The 6,153-nt window shown below is 42.6% G+C and overlaps 1 non-coding gene across 1 annotated transcript; it reads left to right on the top strand.

Moving 5' to 3' along the window:
- The first annotated feature begins 2,495 nt into the window (after positions 1-2,495).
- Positions 2,496-2,602, top strand: LOC118486978. Its single transcript, XR_004880145.1, has one exon. It is a non-coding gene; the product is annotated as a small nucleolar RNA R71 (small nucleolar RNA).
- The last annotated feature ends 3,551 nt before the right edge of the window (positions 2,603-6,153 follow it).

Below are 6,153 nucleotides of genomic sequence, written 5' to 3'. Positions count from 1 at the left end.
ACACAAGAAACGAAAAATGAGCATTTAGCGTAAAGAAGTATATTTGTATGCTCAATAAAGGCTCAAAACTCACTTTTTATGGGAATGGGTTTTTCTATGTGATCAAGTATATATAATCGAATTTTAACTAAGCTTGTCATGCCGTTTCATAATTTTCTTATGTTAGTTCTTTTTATCACGACGCTATCGGTTGTAAATTTGTAAAAATATAACCTTGTTAGTCTTAGAATTCCCAACTTAAACTTTAGACAAGTAAAAAAAAATGAAAATTTTTGAAAAAAATTTGGGGTGATTAGCGGTTCCAATAGAGTTTTGTGTAAGGCTTGTTATTAGGACTTGCAAAATTTCAAGGTTTTAGCATCCCCCCATACTTAAATTACACATTGTCCTCAATGTGTCCGAAAAATAAATTTTTAGGTTGATTAGATGTGTAACATGGTGTTAAAAGCAAAAAAAAAAAATTATGTTACTGGCAGTCTGGACACGGCCCCGTGGGGACCGGGCACGGCCCCGTGTTCAGGTGCCAGTAACGATAATTAAAGAAAAGAAACAGAAGCCTGGACACGGGGGCGTGTCCAGTTACCTGAACTGGGCATTTTTCTACAGGGTGTTCAGCACGGGGCCGTGTTGGTTGAGAACGGCCCGTGCTGAACCTACTGTAACAGAGAAATTGTTGACGTGTGGCCTTGTTCTTGTGCATGGGGCCATGTTTCTCATTTCCCTTATCATCCTTTACCACCATGAGTGTGTTTTATTCCTGCAAATTAAAACTAAGAGATTAAACTAAACTAAGGATAGTTCCGCGGAATGCCTCTGTGGTGCGCCACGTTTATAAGGGTCCTTGGCTAGACCCAAGGTGAGGTTATATATTTTCTGAGTGGGATGTTTTGCATCCCATGTTGCACCGTCGGAGAGCAGCATCCAAACTCGAATCAATAACCTTCATGTAGTTGATCGGGTCATCGTCCTCTATTCTCTTCCCATCCCCGAACTTTACTTCCTCATCCCCGTACCTTAAGGTGAGCGTTCCGTCATTCATGTCCACCACTGCCTGTGCGGTGGCGAGAAATGGTCTCCCTAGTATGAGGGGGACTTCGGTGTCTTCTTCCATATCAAGTATGACAAAGTCGGCCAGGTAGACAAATTTGTTTACCTTTACTAGGATATTTTCGATGACACCTTGCGGGAATTTGACGGATCGATCAGCAAGTTGTATGCTCATTTATGTAGGACTCGTTGTTCCTAGGCCGAGTCTTTTAAACATTGATGAGGGCATGAGGTTAATGCTAGCCCCAAGGTCGGCTAGTGCATTACGAACGGGGGAGTCCCCGATCGAGCAAGGAATCGTGAAGCTTCCGGGATCGATTTTCTTTTGGGGGAGTTTGTTGAGTACGAGGGCAGAGCATTCTTCGCCTAAGTTAACTAATTGCAACGTTTCAATTTTCCTTTTATGAGTGAGGAAGTCCCTCATGAACTTAGACTATTTAGGCATTTGGGTTAGGACATCAATAAAAGGAATGTTGACATGCAATTGTTTTAGTAGACTTTCAAATTTTGCGAATTGCTCATTGGTCTTTTGACGAATTAACCTACCGGGGTACGGAACTCGAGGAGCCTTGGTAGGCTCTAATGATGGAGGGGAATCCTTCTCTTGTAGAGGCGGTGGTATAGTCTCCTCTGTCGGCGGTGGCGCTTTCGTAGGCCCCACGGTGCGGTTTCGTAATGTGATAAGATGGACTTGCGCTTTTGGGTTTGTTTCGGTATTGCTTGGTAATGCGCCTTGTGGTCTCTCGGAAAAATTTTGGGCTAGTTGACTTAATTGTTTTTCTATGTTTTGAATACTAGCTTGTTGATTTCTAAAATTTGATTCTAATTGTAGAAACCTTTCCGAGTTTTTCTTTTCAGTGTCGGAGATGAGGCGAGATATAGTATCTTCAAGCCTCTCTCGTCCACCTTGTTGTTGAGAGAAATTTTGTGACTCATTTCTTGGTTGTTGAAAGTTTGTTCGTTGGTTTTGTTGGTTACTACTATTGCCGGGTTCTCTCCAACCAAGGTTAGGATGATTTCGCCATCATTGGTTGTAGGTGCCCGTTGGAGGACCCGACGGCCTAGGTCTATTATCAATGTAGTTTACCGACTCTTGTTGATCGTCTATTTCTTTCATACAACTCCAATTTTCATGTGGCCCACCACACCCTTCACAAGCCATAACCGAGACTGTTTTTGTCATTTCCAAATTTTTTATTTTCGAAGAAAGGGCCTCGATTTGGGCTTGTAAAGAAGTGCTTTCATCAACCTTATGGGCGCCTGGAGCAATAGATTTATTGCCTCGGGGAGTGTGCCACTGAAAATTGGTTTGAGCAATTTCTTCAATTTGATTATATATTTCATGCGGGCGGCGATTACCTAAAAGTTCCCCGGAGCTAGAGTCAAGTGTCTGCCTTGTGTGTGGCAACAACCCATTATAGAAAGTGGATACTTGTTGCCATATCGCAAGGCCGTGATGTGGACACTTTCGCAATAGCTCCTTGAACCTTTCCCAAGTTTCATATAAGGATTCCCCGTCCTCTTGTGAATATGTATTAATTTCAGTCATTAATTTAGCCGTTTTAGCGGGAGGGAAATACTTATATAGAAATTTTTGGGCTAGTTCATCCCAGGTGTTTACCGATCCAGCTGGGAGCGCGTTAAGCCAAGCTTTTTCTCGGTCTTTTAGTGAGAAAGGAAACATTCGAAGGCGGATGGCGTCATTTGATGCTCCATTGATCCGAAAAGTATCACATATTTCTAAGAAATTAGTAATATGTAGATGGGGATCCTCGTCCGCAAGCCCATGAAAGGTTGCGGAGTTTTGAAGCATCTGTATCAAATGCGGCCGAAGTTCAAAGTTATTGGCTTCTACATTCGGTGCGTTGATAGCGGCGCCGAGATTACCTACGGTGGGTCGTAGATAATCCATGAGGTACGTTGGTCCGCCATTGGAAATGGATTCCCCGAAACTTTCTCTTGGTTTTTGGCTTTTAGTCTTTTTCTGAGAAAGCGTTCGGGTTCTCCTAGAGGTTCTTTTATGTCCTTATTAGAACTGGAGCTCATACACTACGTAGGGGTGGCGTCTGGTTTCGAGTCCTGCAATAAAAACAGAAAAGATTGCTGGTCAGAAGGTTCACCACGGCCCCGTGCTCAATGAACACGGCCCGTGGTCGGAGTACAGTGATTGTTTTCCAAATCCCAGTTACTGGAGAGTTGGGCACGGCCCCGTGTTGCACCGACACGGCCCCGTGCTCAACCTTCTGTAACTTGGAAAACTAAAAACTGCAAGTAACAATGCTGGGCACGACCCGTGTCCGACCAGGCACGGCCCGTGCTAAGCTCTGCAGAAGCTGAAAAACTAAGAAAATCCTAAAAAATTAAAAAGAAAAATAAAAATATGATTAGGCTGTTGATTCCTAACTTTCTTAAAATCCTTGTGTCCCCGGCAACGGCGCCAAAAACTTGATGCGTGCTAGTGTGTATATATATTTTAGATGCATATTTAAGCCCTTTTTACACTTTTAGCCAAGTTTTAAATTTATAAAACACGATATTTACTAACACTAAACACACATATGGGCAAGTGCCCCCATCGTGGACGTAGTATAGTGTTGGTAAGATACCGAAGTCGTCCAAGGACACAAGAGCTTTTAGTACCGGTTTATCCTCAACGTCTAACCAAATCAAAATGTTAGAAAATATTTTTAAACTAAGAAAATAAAAACTAACTAAATGCTGAAAATAAAATAAAAATAAAAACAGATAGACAAGATGAATCACTTGGATCCGACTCGTGTATTAGTATAACCTTTGATTATTTTCGCACTTTTGCACTTGTTTAAGAGATTATCTTAGTTATTGTAGTAGGCCCCTCTTTTGAAGGTGACGTTACCCTCAACCCAGTAGTTTGAGTCAGCAAGGATACAATCCTAAAGGGTCGGATTATTGAAAGATAATGAATTAAGTTATTAATGCAAATTATGGTAGGCCCCACTTTTGGAGGTGACGTTACCCTCGACTAAGTAGTCTGAGTCAGCAGGGATACAGTCCTAAATAGCCGGGTTATAGTATTAATAGTAGTTAACTTATGAGGGGGTCAAAGAGTTTGGATCCCCGCCATCCAATACCTATGGGCATTGAAGGAGATCCTACTAAATTTGACCCAGGTCCCTTGCAAGACCTCTAAACGCTGAACAAGGGCAAGACCCTTACCAAACCGTTCCCTTAACCCCCGACCAGGTAGCCAACATACCTCCATATAGACCGTGGAGATATGACTGGTGAAAATCTTTTATTTTATATAGACAGTAAAATAATGCCAAGACACCACGGACAAACGATAAGGAAAGATCACCTTCAACATAAGCAACTAGTTATTAAAGTCATTAATACAAAACCAAATAAAAAGTGCAAAAGATTAAAAATAAAAAGTATTATACTAAACACTTGTCTTCACCAAGTGATGTAAGAGACTTAGGCAAACATGGCCTTGATTGTCAAGAACTCTTACGATCAATCTTGGATCCCGAGACGACTCACACACTCTATGATGGACAATGGATGATGGTGGTGGATGATGGTGTTATGGTCGTGGTGGGTGGTGGATGAAGTGTGAGAGAGGTGGTGTGCCAAGGGATGAGTTGCAATGAAACCAAGCACTCCTATTTATAGGCTGAACAGAAGGCTGGGCACGGCCCCGTGTCCGCTGGGCACGGCCCCGTGCCTGTCTGACACTCTCTCTCTTCATTAATTGTAATTCGCAATTACAATTAATGCGCCTGCAGTACTTTCGCCACGCCCCCGTGTTCACTGGGCATGGCCCCGTGGCGGGCAATAGAAGCTTCTACTGGTTTGTCTTTTATGCTGCTTTCTTGGGCACGGCCCCGTGCTGGCTGAGCACGGGGCATGTTCAGTCTTCTGCCTTCTCTATTTTGCTTGGGAGGCTGCTGTCGAGGGGTCGGGCAATCCACTTATGTTCCTTTTCTTGTATTTATGTTAGATTTAGCTGTCTTTTTGCTTCTTTTGTTAATTTGAGCTCATTTAATCCTGAAAATACAAAAGGAAGACAAAAACACTCTTTTTCCAACATTAGTACTAAAAAAGGGTTAGTTTTATGCCTTATTTGATGTAATTTATATGTTGTATTTTACACACATCAGTACAGACAACTATTTGTTGGTCACTAAGACTCTTTCCTAGCCTTGATTTCCAAGCAAATAGACACCTTAAGCACCTGTCACATACGTTAATATAAAAGTCAATACACATAGTGTAAAGGCGAGCATACATGTTTGATAATAGCATATAGAGTTCGAAATAGATTACGCATAACCAGCACGTACACTGAGTAAAATGAAGCATGTTAGTTATCGACATGAACCTATCGATACCAATGACTGCGGGTTGACTGCCCAAGGCAGTTCGTAATACATGATCACCACTGTAATCCATGCAAATCCTTAACAACCCCCGTGTGAACGGGTGCTGAGTCCAAACTATAGTACTATCGTTGCTAAGGCAGGTAGACAGCATTCCATGTGTAAACATAACAAACAAGCATTCATTAAGTCACGTATAACATGCGGTAACGGTTAGCGTTAAAAGTATTGTGTAGTGTGTTCGATGTGATTTCGTATAAGTAACGTACGTAACACCCAAAAGTGTGTAATGCAAAAAGGGATCGAGTATACTTACAGCGGTTGATGTATTGAAAGGAGCGCTTGGGAGTAAGGTTAGCCTGAATAGTTTGATAGCATAATGACGAGTGACGCGTAAAACGAAAACAAGTGTTGGTGGGTCGAACAGCTGGTCGATCGGATGGTAGTCCGATCGAACAGCTGATCGTGCGGGTGACAGTCCGTTCGGACGGCGGTCCGGTCGGTTGGCCGTTCGAGTGGATTGTTTCTTTCTTTAGGGAGGATGTGCTTGTGTATGATGGTTTGACTTTTGAAGTTTTTGTTGTAGCATTTTAAAACATTGAAATATCTCTACCTTTCAGGTCAGTCGATCGGACGGTCGTTCAGTCGGCCAGCAACCCGTTCGGTTCGGTACCTCAGTGAGAACAAGTTCACAGCAGGTTGTCACTCGATCGGACAGCAGTTCGATCGGGTGACATTCCTAGTG

This window comes from Helianthus annuus, chromosome 14 (genome assembly GCF_002127325.2).
Source record: "Helianthus annuus cultivar XRQ/B chromosome 14, HanXRQr2.0-SUNRISE, whole genome shotgun sequence".
Classification (NCBI taxonomy): Eukaryota; Viridiplantae; Streptophyta; class Magnoliopsida; order Asterales; family Asteraceae; genus Helianthus; species Helianthus annuus.
This window is presented reverse-complemented; position numbering and strand designations above follow the sequence as displayed.